This window comes from Notolepis coatsorum (assembly GCF_963971535.1).
Source record: "Notolepis coatsorum genome assembly, chromosome: 14".
Classification (NCBI taxonomy): domain Eukaryota; kingdom Metazoa; phylum Chordata; class Actinopteri; order Aulopiformes; family Paralepididae; genus Notolepis; species Notolepis coatsorum.
In genome coordinates, this window is record NC_140178.1 from 117,154,962 (window position 1) to 117,169,030 (window position 14,069).

Here is a 14,069-nt window from a genome sequence, read left to right on the forward strand (position 1 = left end):
ACACCGGAACAGGTGGTGTATTCATCCTGAGACTAACTTTAACCCAACACTGTACAGAGACCATGTAAGACCTCACACCGGAACAGGTGGTGTATTCATCCTGAGACTAACTTTAACCCAACACTGTACAGAGACCCTATAAGACCTCACACCGGAACAGGTGGTGTATTCATCCTGAGACTAACTTTAACCCAACACTGTACAGAGAGCCTGTAAGACCTCACACCGGAACAGGTGGTGTATTCATCCTGAGACTAACTTTAACCCAACACTGTACAGAGAGCCTGTAAGACCTCACACCGGAACAGGTGGTGTATTCATCCTGAGACTCACTTTAACCCGACACTGTACAGAGACCCTGTAAGACCTCACACCGGAACAGGTGGTGTATTCATCCTGAGACTAACTGTAACCCAACACTGTACAGAGACCCTGTAAGACCTCACACCGGAACAGGTGGTGTATTCATCCTGAGACTAACTGTAACCCAACACTGTACAGAGACCTATAAGACCTCACACCGGAACAGGTGGTGTATTCATCCTGAGACTAACTTTAACCCAACACTGTACAGAGACCCTGTAAGACCTCACACCGGAACAGGTGGTGTATTCATCCTGAGGCTAACTGTAACCCAACACTGTACAGAGACCCTGTAAGACCTCACACCGGAACAGGTGGTGTATTCATCCTGAGACTAACTTTAACCCAACACTGTACAGAGACCCTATAAGACCTCACACCGGAACAGGTGGTGTATTCATCCTGAGACTAACTTTAACCCAACACTGTACAGAGACCCTGTAAGACCTCACACCGGAACAGGTGGTGTATTCATCCTGAGACTAACTTTAACCCAACACTGTACAGAGACCCTATAAGACCTCACACCGGAACAGGTGGTGTATTCATCCTGAGACTAACTTTAACCCAACACTGTACAGAGACCCTATAAGACCTCACACCGGAACAGGTGGTGTATTCATCCTGAGACTAACTTTAACCCAACACTGTACAGAGACCCTGTAAGACCTCACACCGGAACAGGTGGTGTCTTCATCCTGAGACTAACTTTAACCCAACACTGTACAGAGACCCTATAAGACCTCACACCGGAACAGGTGGTGTATTCATCCTGAGACTCACTTTAACCCAACACTGTACAGAGACCCTATAAGACCTCACACCGGAACAGGTGGTGTATTCCTGAGGCTAACTTTAACCCAACACTGTACAGAGACCATATAAGACCTCACACCGGAACAGGTGGTGTATTCATCCTGAGACTAACTTTAACCCAACACTGTACAGAGACCCTGTAAGACCTCACACCGGAACAGGTGGTGTATTCATCCTGAGACTAACTTTAACCCAACACTGTACAGAGACCCTGTAAGACCTCACACCGGAACAGGTGGTGTACTCATCCTGAGACTAACTTTAACCCAACACTGTACAGAGACCCTATAAGACCTCACACCGGAACAGGTGGTGTATTCATCCTGAGACTAACTTTTAACCCAACACTGTACAGAGACCCTATAAGACCTCACACCGGAACAGGTGGTTGTCTTCATCCTGAGACTAACTTTAACCCAACACTGTACAGAGACCCTGTAAGACCTCACACCGGAACAGGTGGTGTATTCATCCTGAGACTAACTTTAACCCAACACTGTACAGAGACCCTGTAAGACCTCACACCGGAACAGGTGGTGTACTCATCCTGAGACTAACTTTAACCCAACACTGTACAGAGACCCTGTAAGACCTCACGCCGGAACAGGTGGTGTATTTCATCCTGAGACTAACTTTAACCCAACACTGTACAGAGACCCTATAAGACCTCACACCGGAACAGGTGGTGTATTCATCCTGAGACTAACTTTAACCCAACACTGTACAGAGACCCTATAAGACCTCACACCGGAACAGGTGGTGTATTCATCCTGAGGCTAACTTTAACCCAACACTGTACAGAGACCCTATAAGACCCTACATGTTTGGGCTGTGGGTAGGGTGGCCAAATCCATATGATCCAAATGCAGGACAGCGTGTCGATTTTGCGGGACATTTGTTGAAATTGCGGGAGAGTAATGAATATGTATACAATAATCATGTTTACATAATGTATTAATTTTGATCAAAATATAAACATTTAATGTATTAAAACACAATAGTGTTGTGTCTTAATTGCTTATTATACTCATGATCACTGTATAGACGAATACCATGCAATCCAACATGCTGTTAAATAAAAGGTTATATGGCTATAGAGTTAAGATACATGAACCCTGTGATCTCTCTTGTAATGTGATACTGAAGTGCATACATGTATTACATTGTCTACAAATTACAATGAGAGTGGCTTCCTTGATTCTAAAACCTGTGCAGAACACTACAAACATTTCATTTTTCATTCAATGATAATCTGACAAAATTGTACAACTATTAAAATGATAATACTTTTAATACCTTTTTTTATCATATAATATACATTACATTTTTTTAAACTTTAATGAACAGGTTAAATGTAAATAGGTATATACAGGATGAATATAATAACATGAGCATTAGTAGGCATGTGTTATGGCCTCTAGACTGTGTTATCCTCTAAGTGAAATACATATATACAAATGAAAACAGCAGTGAACAACAGGAAACAACTATATATACAAAATATATCCCATGGGGAACAGTAGGCTAGGCTAAGCAAATGGCTGTAACACTATGCCCTTTGCATTGCGCGATTTACGCCTGTGCCTCGGAAAGTTTCAGCTCCATGGAGAGCACCATAGTGCCGTTAGTGTTTATGAGGAATCTATATTTATTACTGGGCCGTGCAGCTTCCAGGTAGAGCCTTCTGACCAAGAGCATATCTATAAAAAGCTGCACATGTGAGAGAGAAATTAGTTTTGACTTGTATTTCTCTCTTCACGAGCTCCACGCTGCATCTATTTCTCTGGTCCGTCCACGAACAACCTCTCTACGAACGCATTCGTGACCGGGATGCTCAGGAAGAATGAAGCCAGCAGGGGTCAGGTTGGGGGTCTGGATGTCCTTCAACAGCAGCCCCCACTTCACTCCAACAGTCGCCTCCATCTCCCACCACTTCCTTCTGACGTGGAACGATTAAACAAAACTCCTCATAGAGCGCATCCATGTCTAACAGCCCGTTGATCTTGAGGGCTTCAGCTGTAGCGCGCAGGTCAGTGAAGCTGACGTTTCTCTTTAGAGACATGACAGAAAGAGCCTTCAGATCATTCTCATCGAGAAATCGAACCACTTCTCGAGGTAGACGATGGCAGACCTGTAGAACGATGTGAAGTCTGCTCTTGTCTTTGTCGCTCTCGCATCTGGGAAGTGGCGGAGAAGGACACTGGCCTCTGTTCCAAAGAAGGAATCCGTGAGCATTTGCTGGAGTTTCCCACGCAGGGTAGAGAGACAGCTAGCTAGTATGATCGCAGGCAGCCGCAGCATGAGTGGAGATACAGTTGTTGTTGTTGTTGTTGTTGTACACTAAAGGCGCCAATAACAGCTTGCATTATATATAGTACCTGGCGCAAGCTGTTTATTGCCGTGCAACTTTGCGCCAGGTACTATATAATGCGCTCGTGCACAAATCGGGACGTTTGGTCACCCTAGGGGGGTGCTTAATGTCTGAAGGAGTCGACTCAAGGCTTCTTCCTCTGCGAAAGCATGCAATTGGTCCATTGATGGATACATCTGGATATGTCTAGTGTGTGAAATCCTCTTTCAGTGCCTCTGTGCCCGTTTTATTAGGCAGCTAGCCTCGTTGGTACGCGCGCCATTAGCGTTAGCCAGTAGCCACGCTCATAGGCCTCTTTGCTTTTGGAAAGAATGAAAAAAAAATAATAATATATATATATTATCTTATTTAATTTTTTTTACTAAGATGTTTGCAGTCGACTACAGCTCCTTTTGGTCGATAAGATAAGATATTCCTTTATTGATTCCCCTTGGGGAAATTCAGGCATCATAGGCAGCATGGGGGAGGGGGAGGGGAGGTACCAAGCAAATAAACTTGCTTGGTCCATAGTTGGTTGTTACAGATTTACAGATTGGACTAGTCGGGGTCAGCCCTAATTCTTCCTGAGACTAACTTTAACCCAACACTGTACAGAGACCTTATAAGACCTCACACCTGAACATGTGGTGTATTCATCAACGCGACTTTGTTGAGTTGATTCTGACTGGTCGATGGTCCGGTATTTCTGAAAAAAAAAAAAAAACGGCAGCTGTGGAAGATAACGCTGTCAAATGTTTTTTATTCGTGTTGCTATGGCAACAGTTGCAGTTCTAGTGGACTATAATGGCAAACTGTCTCAATAAAATCACTTTGAATCAATATTTTGTGACAAAGGATTAATGTCTTTGGCAGGTGGCTCTTTGATAAGTGGAGTAATGTACACAGAGGAAAGATTGTATTCATAGTGTTCAATTGTAGACGTCTTGGTCGGTAAGCACAGGTGATTGTAATCAAATAGCCGTTGATTATCAACAAAGGCCAATGGGCTGTGGCTCTGCTCCACACCGGCCAATGGGCTGTGGCTCTGCTCCACACGGCCAATGGGCTGTGGCTCTGCTCCACACCGGCCAATGGGCTGTGGCTCTGCTCCACACCGGCTGCTACGCAACGATGGGAGAATACTATGAACGAGGAATCCAATAATAGAACATGTCAGTCATACATTCTACTAGATAAGGTGAACGTTATCATGCGTGGGGGGGGGGGGGGGGGGGGGGGGGGGCAGGGGGGGGCGTATGTGGTGGAAATAAACTAGATTGGTCCATAGTTGGTTGTTACAGATTTATTAGCTTTACAACCCAGGAGATCTGCTTGATAAGACCTAACGAGCCCCTGGCCAGGGAGGGGGGGGGGTTTGGAGGGGGGGGTGGGGGGCTCCTCGAGACATAGAACACCTTGACATTTATACATGACAGCAGGGCCGTGCAGAGACCTTTAGAGGGGCAGGTGCTCACATTTTAAAAAGGGCACATGTATCAAACATCCGCTGACAGACGGGCAAACGTGAGGCGAGATGCTCGGTTTGCGCCAGATTTCTATTGGCTGACGGGCCCGTCGTTCCGAGAGTGAGGGAGACGCGTCACGCAACGTGACAGGAAACCGTGCACCTCAGACAGACAGGCAGGCATTCAAATATACTTTTTTTTTTATAATATTATTAATTGTTACAATTATTCTTGATGAGGACCATGGGCATTGCCCATTACACATTTAAAAAAAAAGAAATGTTTAAAGCCTTGCCAAAAAAAAGGCACTTTGATCGTCAAGGGGCACATGGGCAAGTGCTTGGGCACCCAACCCCCCCCCCCCCCCCCCCCCCCATGTGACCAGGTGGGAAGGAGGATGTGATTGGGGGCGGGGGTAGGTGCTTCAAGGGGAGGGGGGGCTGATCCGGAAGCGTGTACCTGTTCCGCAACAGTAAGTGACTTCCGGGGTAGGCCTGATTGGCCCCGACAGGCACGTGACGCGGCAAACTCAGGACGCGCAACGAGGCTGCTGAGAGCTGTCGCGCGGAAATAGGCTGTCTATTGCCATTCTCTAACACAAACTCTAACCTTAACCAGCTCCTTAACAGCGCCTAAACTTAACCGTTCTAACCTTAACCAACTCCGAAACAATGCCTAACCTTAACCTTAACCTTAACCATGCCTAACCTTAACCGGCGAAAGAATACACGTTAAAAAAAAAATCACGTTAAAAAAAAAAGATTTGATGGGATTCGAACTCACCAACAACGGACCGCAGGATCGCAGGACCGCTGCTCTGCCAGGTGAGCTATAGCGCCGAATGAGAGTCATGGCGTATTTGGACGGTTACGTAATTCCGTAAGCTCTGCCGCTCGGCTCCGCGGAGCGTGCCGCGCGGCAGAGAAAGTTGCGCGTCACGTGCCTGTCGGGGCCAATCAGGCCTACCCCGGAAGTCACTTACTGTTGCGGAACAGTTACACGCGATCCGCAAGGGGGTAGGAGGTTGAGGTGGGGCCGGGAGGGGTATGGAGGTGAGAGACAAGAGGTGGTGACTCATTGATCAGGGGAGACTCATTGATCAGGGGACAAAGGGATTGATCAAGGGAGACGGGGTACCATAGTAGGTGTGGGGGAGGGGTGACAACATTTTTAGTTGGGGGGGGGATACATACAATTTCCACTACACGTATCACATTGTTACTTTCAGCAGCACTACACTAATGGTTGGGAGAGAATGTTTAGATTAGATTAGATTCCAATCAAATGTATTTGCCTTTATTCAGCACAAGTACAGTATACAGCAAACATACGTTTGAGTGCAAATGTGACAATGTACAGGTGATTAAACTGGGCATACAATGTATACTGGGTTACTATTGGTACTGGGTGTAGTGCTAATCAGATGTATGTACAGAGTTGTAGTATTAATATGAACAGTGATACAGGTGTAAAGACACTACAGTAGTAAGTCATACTGGCCAGCAGCGTAACTAGTAAGAGGTAAGGGATACGTACAGATATATAGTATCATTCTACAGATATGTACAAATATTATTTGCAGGTATTAGGGGTGTAACAATGCATCGATCCTAACGTGACAATTCAACTGCAACAATTAGAACATTTAAGAATTGATTATTAAAAAGAAAAAGATATTTAAATTTTTATAATTCTTTTTTTTTATGTCAATTTTCTTTTTTTACCTATAAAAGCCTTTGGCAGTTCCCCCGGCCCTGTCCACACGCATGCGGGGTGTTATCTAACCGAGCCTTAACCCTTTCACTGCCGCACTACCAAAACGGTTAACCCTTTCACTGCGACACGACAGAAGGTTAACCCTTTACTATCACACAACCACTGTTCGTCCACACGCAACCGTGGTCTTTGAAAACCGGAGTCCAGGGTGAAGTTTTGGGCGCATCCCGGTTGCAGTGGTTGCGTGTGGACATAGTAACCGAGGTTATTTCCAGTGTTTACAGCAGAGCTGTCCCAAGTAGCTGCGGCTACCAACTAAGCTCATGTGTGTTGTCAAGTTATTGTTATAAGGAACCCAGTCCAAACTACAGTCTGCATCACCTTAACAACTGTTTGTATTGAGCCGTATTGTATTGCACCCATTCTGCAATCTGTTAAATAACGTTTTCATCCATTTATTCTACTAGCGTTAACGTTACTACGTTAATGTACGCTAGCCTCAATGCTAACTATATAAATGGAAAATGCCAATCACGTTAGCATGTAGCTAACAACATCAGAGATATTTTTGTGAGACTAAACTCTCCGCTCTTGGTGGTAAATTGTGTTGATGTTGGTTTTGTTTCATCAACAAATGAGGCAGAACACACAGTGAATGTATCCCTTTTTGTTTATTGCACTTTTATTGCACTTTGTTTCTTGCTTAAAAAATAAATGCTATGTTGCTAATGGCGCACGCGAGGTAATTTAAAGATGGTGGGTTTCTGTTTTTGAGCAGGACGCGGAGTGACTCGTTCAACCCTTCTGATTGGTTGAAAATGGCCTTCATGTTTGAACTACATCGCCACCTACTGCTTTGGCATTGTACTACATGTATATACATCACTCTGTGCAGAGTTTAAACCAGTCGTGTGGGGAGAGTTTTTCCGAATAATTTTTTTTAAAACCGTGTCAAAAATCCCTGTGATGGTGTGGACTGGGCCTAAGTGCACTGAGTGGGACTTCATTGAAACACTTGTGTCCTCATGTGTTCCAGGCAGCCGAGAGGCTCAGGGACCTGCCAGAGGAGCACTATAGAACCAGAGAGACGCCCGAGAGCAGAGAGGCAGACGGAGACGGAGGGACAAAAGGAGTGGACGGACAAGCGGAGACGGGAGAATAGACGAGACGTTGAATCGGACGAAGAGAAATGAAAGAAAACCCACGCAGATGGAGAGAGAGAGAGAGAGATTTAATACATTCATGTACACAGGCGGATCACAGAGAACAAAGCCCTGGCATGGAATAAACAAAACACCATATCAAAGTACTGTAGGCGTATATTTAAAGCTGGAGACATAGATAACATTTCTATGTAGAGTCATCATTAGTCTACCCCACATTTAGCATAAAACACCTGACTGATTGCATACCCAAAGTAATTTGCAATTTATTATACTTTAATCAATTGACCTGTCTCAAACCCTGCCCTCTTTTCTTGATCCTCCAATCACAACTGTCGCTTACCTCGGACAAACCAAGTTTGTCCGAGGTAAGCGACAGTTGTGATTGGAGGATCAAGAAAAGAGGGCAGGGTTTGAGACAGGTCCATTGCATGAGTCTGGTCTCTTTTGAAAAGGTAACATTCTGAAGTAAAGATCACTTTGAGTGCTAATGTAATAGAGAAACAGAGGTTTGAACACAACTGAAATAAAATATCTTCTCCTTACCTTTGTGTTGACTTGTTGCCAGATGCCTGTTTTTAAGTTCCAGCTGAGAGGTAGGAGCTGGAAAACATAACGGTTCCACAGCCTGAAGTCTTATGTAATACAGGTCCAAAGTTTATAAAAATCCCAGTTATGGACGGACGGACATTTGCAACGGGGTGTTGTAATCTCTAAGGGATTTCTGTGTATTTGTCTGTCTGTCTGTCTGTCTGTCTGTCTGTCTGTCTGTCTGTCTGTCTGTGTCTGTCTGTCTGTCTGTCTGTCTGTCTGTCTGTCTGTCTGTCTGTCTGTCTGTCTGTCTGTCTGTCTGTCTGTCTGTCTGTCTGTCTGTCTGTCTGTCTGTCTGTCTGTCTGTCTGTCTGTCTGTCTGTCTGTCTGTCTGTCTGTCTGTCTGTCTGTCTGTCTGTCTGTCTGTCTGTCTGTCTGTCTGTCTGTCTGTCTGTCTGTCTGTCTGTCTGTCTGTCTGTCTGTCTGTCTGTCTGTCTGTCTGTCTGTCTGTCTGTCTGTCTGTCTGTCTGTCTGTCTGTCTGTCTGTGGGTGTAATAAGAGATGAAGGGATTAGCGTGAGAGATAAACACGATGGGAAGAGAGAGAGAGAGCGCGGTGGTAAAGGAAACAGTGAAGAGTTATTAAAGTGTCCTAAAGATCCCCTGGGAGGAGGACAGGTGGGGACAGGCACTGAATAAAGACTTTGAGGGAATCAGACTTATTATACTGTGGTTTTACAAAAAAAGAGAAAGAGAAAGGAAGAGAGAGAGAGAGAGAGAGAGAGGAAATGAAGAGAGAGAGATGAAGAAAGAAAGAGAGAGGGGAAGAAAGAGAAAGGAAGAGAGAGAGGAAGAAAGAGAAAGCAAGAGCGAGAGATGAAGAAAGAAAGATAGAGGGGAAGAAAGAGAAAGGAAGAGCGAGAGAGAGGAAAAAAGAGAAAGGAGGAGAGAGGAAGAAAGAGATAGAGGTATACAAAACACAAACAATTCCCATCACACTGTAATGAAACCACCACATCACATAATACAATGTATACCGACTATGCTAGAATCTGTCTTTGCTTACAAACGACTTGTTTAAAATATGATACATACATGATCCTAATACAATAAGATTGGTTAACAATACCCCGCTCCCCCCCTACATCCTCTTTGTTAGACGTGAATAAATTGACCGCTGGGTACGATCGCTTCCTGTACTTTTACTTTTGACGACGATGCAATGTGTTCCATGTGAGATTAAATGCAAATCATGCTGGTGAAAAAAAAAAAACCTGTCTCGCTTGTGTCTACAGACGGCTACTGTGTTTTCTTTAGCCAGCGCTGGGCTGTCGAGTTTATAATCCATCCTGAATAAACGGACGTGTTGGGTTTGACGTGTTTGAACATGAACAACTCTCCATGAAAGCCGGAGAGAAGACCTCTGGGATGAAACAGCCCTTCGGGGCTCCGGACTGCACAAGGTTTTATTTTCATTTTTGATCGACCGACCGACCGACCGGCCAATTTATATTAGCTGCTTGGTCATAACTGATACAGCTCACATCCGCGGGGTCGAGGTGAGACGCAGCCCGAGGCTGTTGAAAGGCAGTGTTTACCAGACGTAGATTCATCTGTATCAGAGCAGAGCGTGGATATATTGAACCTTCAGGTTTATACCGGGGTTTATATGCTTTGCGTCGAGTTCAACTCTGCCCTTCAATTCTTAATCAATGCCTTGATCCCCTTTTACCTTGTCATGTCCTCCCTCCAGTAGAGGCCGCCACGCACTGAATGTCTATGTAGTTCTCTTTTCTTCCAGTAATCCAGTAATAATAATAACTTTATTTGTATGGCACCTTTCCTACCGGGGATTGCAGTTCAAAGTGCTTTACATCAGTAAGAAATAAGACATAACATCAGTGTAAAACAAGCAGCAAGAGAAAAGCATAAAGTGGGATAAAATAATGCAGATATATTAATCAAATCAATGAAATAATATAATAAAAAAAACTCTAACCCTGACTAACCTTACTGTCATGCACTTGTCCTGATAAACTAACCTACACTGTAGCACTCAACACTCTGATGAACATTGTTACTCAGCTGATAGAGTTGTACCCTTCCTGATGGCTTGTCGTACAGAACTTGTAAGTCGCTTTGGATAAAAGCGTTTCAGCTAAATGACTAAATGTCAAATGTAGTAGAATAGAAAAGACATGAATGATGAAATGAGCAAATAAAGTGCAGACATACTATAAAATCACAGTTTCTTTACAGTGCAATGAAGTAGTTCTGGATTACTGTTATTGTACAGTTCAAAGTCGTCTTTACCTTCTAATAAGACACCACATTGGTAGTGGTTAACACTGTCGTCTCACAGTAAGAAGGTCCTGGGTGGGTTTGATTCCCGCTTGGGCCTTTCTGTGTGGAGTTTGCATGTCCCCTCCCCCGGGATTCCCCTCCAGAACAGATCGCTAACGCTGTCGCGTCCCTGACCAAGACGTACACAGGAGCACTGGGATCGGTCCCCGGGGTGCGCGGCCCCAAGCTGCTGCAACCCAGGTCTTCTCCTCCCGGCTGCCGGGAAGGATGACGGCGTGGGTCAAGCGCCGAGCGCATGGCATGTCAGCAGCGACCCAATGCGAAAATGATTGAGAGAGGGATTACGTTTGTATTCGTATTTTTTTGTGGAAGATGTTGGGCATGACGATTGGATGATAACCTAAAGCTTGACAAAATGAAGGTTAAGCCCCGGGTTAAGACCACACAAGGAGTCGACACGCCGCATACAAACCCCTCGGTATTTGAAACCAGACTCTCGTAACGGTTCACACCCCCCTCCGACACCTGTTTCCATCACCCGTGTCCTCGTCTCTGCCACTTCACACACTCTGCGCAATAAATAAATAAATGATACTCTTGATTGAATAATTGATAATGCAACTCTATTAGCGTGTGTTCTCATGGTTAATTGAAGTTGCTGTTGGAACACATGCTGGATGTTGTAAGCCATACACACACACAAACATCACCGCTGGTGATTGGATGCACACACACACACAGACATACTGTAGCGCTGCCGTTGCCTCAGGACCAGACGATCTCATGAGGAATACGCGTGTCCTTATGCGAGTGTGTGTGACAGATCGTCTATGGGACTGTACATGTCCTCTCCATCCCACGCACCAGGCTGTCGACCATGGGGCGCCGTGCTTTTACCACACTGGGGCCGCGCCTGTGGAATCAGCTGCCAGGGTCCATCAAGGCCTCAGACTCCCTTGCTGCCTTCACAAGGCCAGCCTTAAAACACATTTATTTTACTCTGGCTTCCACTATGGCCTGTTTTTTAATCTGCTCCTATATGTTTTATGTTTTTTTATTTTATTTTATTCATTTGAATGTTTTCATTTTAAACCTTTTATTTTATTTTTATTTGTATGTGCTGTGAAGCACCTTGAGATCTCACTGAGTTTATAAATATATATAAATTAAATATATTATTATTATTATGAGTTATTCATAAATGTGTGCACATGTGTGTGCGCCACGGCCTCATGGTAAACCCATCTGTTCTCTCTGTGTGTGAGGGGACCTTGCGGACGGGAAAGACCCCTAGTCAACGGCGCAGTTCGTTCACCTGTGACCAAACCAGCCGTCCTCAATGGGTCTCATTCTCCAACGTTTTTCAAAGAGTTCTCTTGGAAGACTTATCTTGGAACCGACTGAGACAGAATCAATGACAAGTTCACTCTGAGTCCCCAACGTGCTGGTAATATGTCTTAAGGGGCTGAAACGGTCGCACCTGTGATATGATCTGACATCTGCTTGGAGAATGTGATTCTGTCTTAAACTCAAAAGCGCGTTCCCGTTCAGGTCATTTGCATACAAAACAACGCCTCCAGAGCTCCTTATAAGGCAAAGTAATGACGCAGCTGTGTGGAAATGGATGCGGAAGTGCTTTTTGAGTCTTGCGCGACCCATCGAAATGAGATTAGATGAATGTATTTTCATCATATATAGTACAGCTCGTGGTACACCTGCCGCAGCGCGCGCGCACACACACACACACACAAACACGCACGCGCAGTATACTGTAGCCTACGGCGTAATGAATGAACGCAGTATAGGCTTATTATTCCATTAATGACTTGTTGCATTAGGATTTAGTAGATACTATATGATCTGCCCTATGTACAGTATAGGTACAGTCTGTACTTATACTGTATGTAGGGCAGAGGCAGTGCATATATAGTATCTAAATCCTAATGAAACAAGTAACTAGAATATATTAAGCCTATACTGTTCATTAGACATGTAGGCCATACTGGCGCACATAAGACTTGTTATGGAATATTAATGCAGTCTATTGCCATGCGATTAGCTTTAGTCCCAACCCCCCCCCCCCCCCCACCCGCCCAACCCCACCCCACCTACCCAACCTCCTCCAACAGTTTCTACATCAAATGTATATACTCTCTTTTCTGGCCTCTTTTTGTATCACAAACAGTACTGTATTTGCAAATCTGGTATGTCATAAATGTATAGATGTAGCAGTACTGTCTATCTGCATGTCATGTGTGTCATATATGTTATGATGAATTGAAAATGGGGGACCCTGATGTAAACAAGACGAAAGTCTTTCTCTGGTCTGCATCCCCTTAACAATTGAATGTAATTGAGCTGTACTGTATTGTACCCATTCTGCAATCTGTTAATAAAGTTTTCAATCAATCAATCAAACAAAGGTCTGTCCCATTGTATACCAATCAATGGGATATATTGCATGTTGACCTGCATTCTTTAAAATGTATATAATTAATCATTAAAACAGATGTGTAACAAATAAGAAATACAAATTCCACAGAAGGCATTAAATAATTATTATTTTCAATCATTTCACAATAATTGCATAATTGTGTTTGAATATCTGAGTAATTAAAGTAATTATACATTTGTCCAAAATAGCTGGTTCAGATATGGTTAAGCAGCTGCCCTGTGATCAGATGAATCCATATTATTTATTTTTCGGACATCAAATGCGTAATTTATTATCGTACAAATATTGTCATATTTATTTTAATTGTGATTAAGTAATTAATTCCAAGGAGTGAAGGAATCACTATGAGAACACAGTCTGTCAAGTTAATAAAATGTTCAATTACTAAATCAATCATAAGTGTGCTCCTCAGCACTTTTAAATCTGCTCTCAGCCACGATCAAATCTGATCTCAGCCACGATCAAATCTGATCTCAGCCACGCTCAAATCTGATCTCAGCCACGCTCAAATCTGATCTCAGCCACGCTCAAATCTGATCTCAGCCACAATCAAATCTGATCTCAGCCACGCTCAAATCTGATCTCAGGAAAATTTGGGGACTCGCCAGCACTAATATGTCTTAAATGGGCAGAAATCTGCCTAAGAGGACATTTTTGGTCGTAAATCCAAAAATGAGACCCATTGAGGATGTTTTCAACTGAAGGCCCCCCGAGCAGGATTGCATTGTGTTTTTTTATTTGATCCTTTTCAATACTCCTAGGGTTACACACAACTTGTAACCATAACTATATATTTTTTTATTATTATTATTATGTTTTTGGTAGATTTTTATTCGTTTATTGTACAAGTCCGGCAGAGAGGAAGAACGGGAGGAGAGAGACGGGGGAAGACATGCGGCGAAGGTC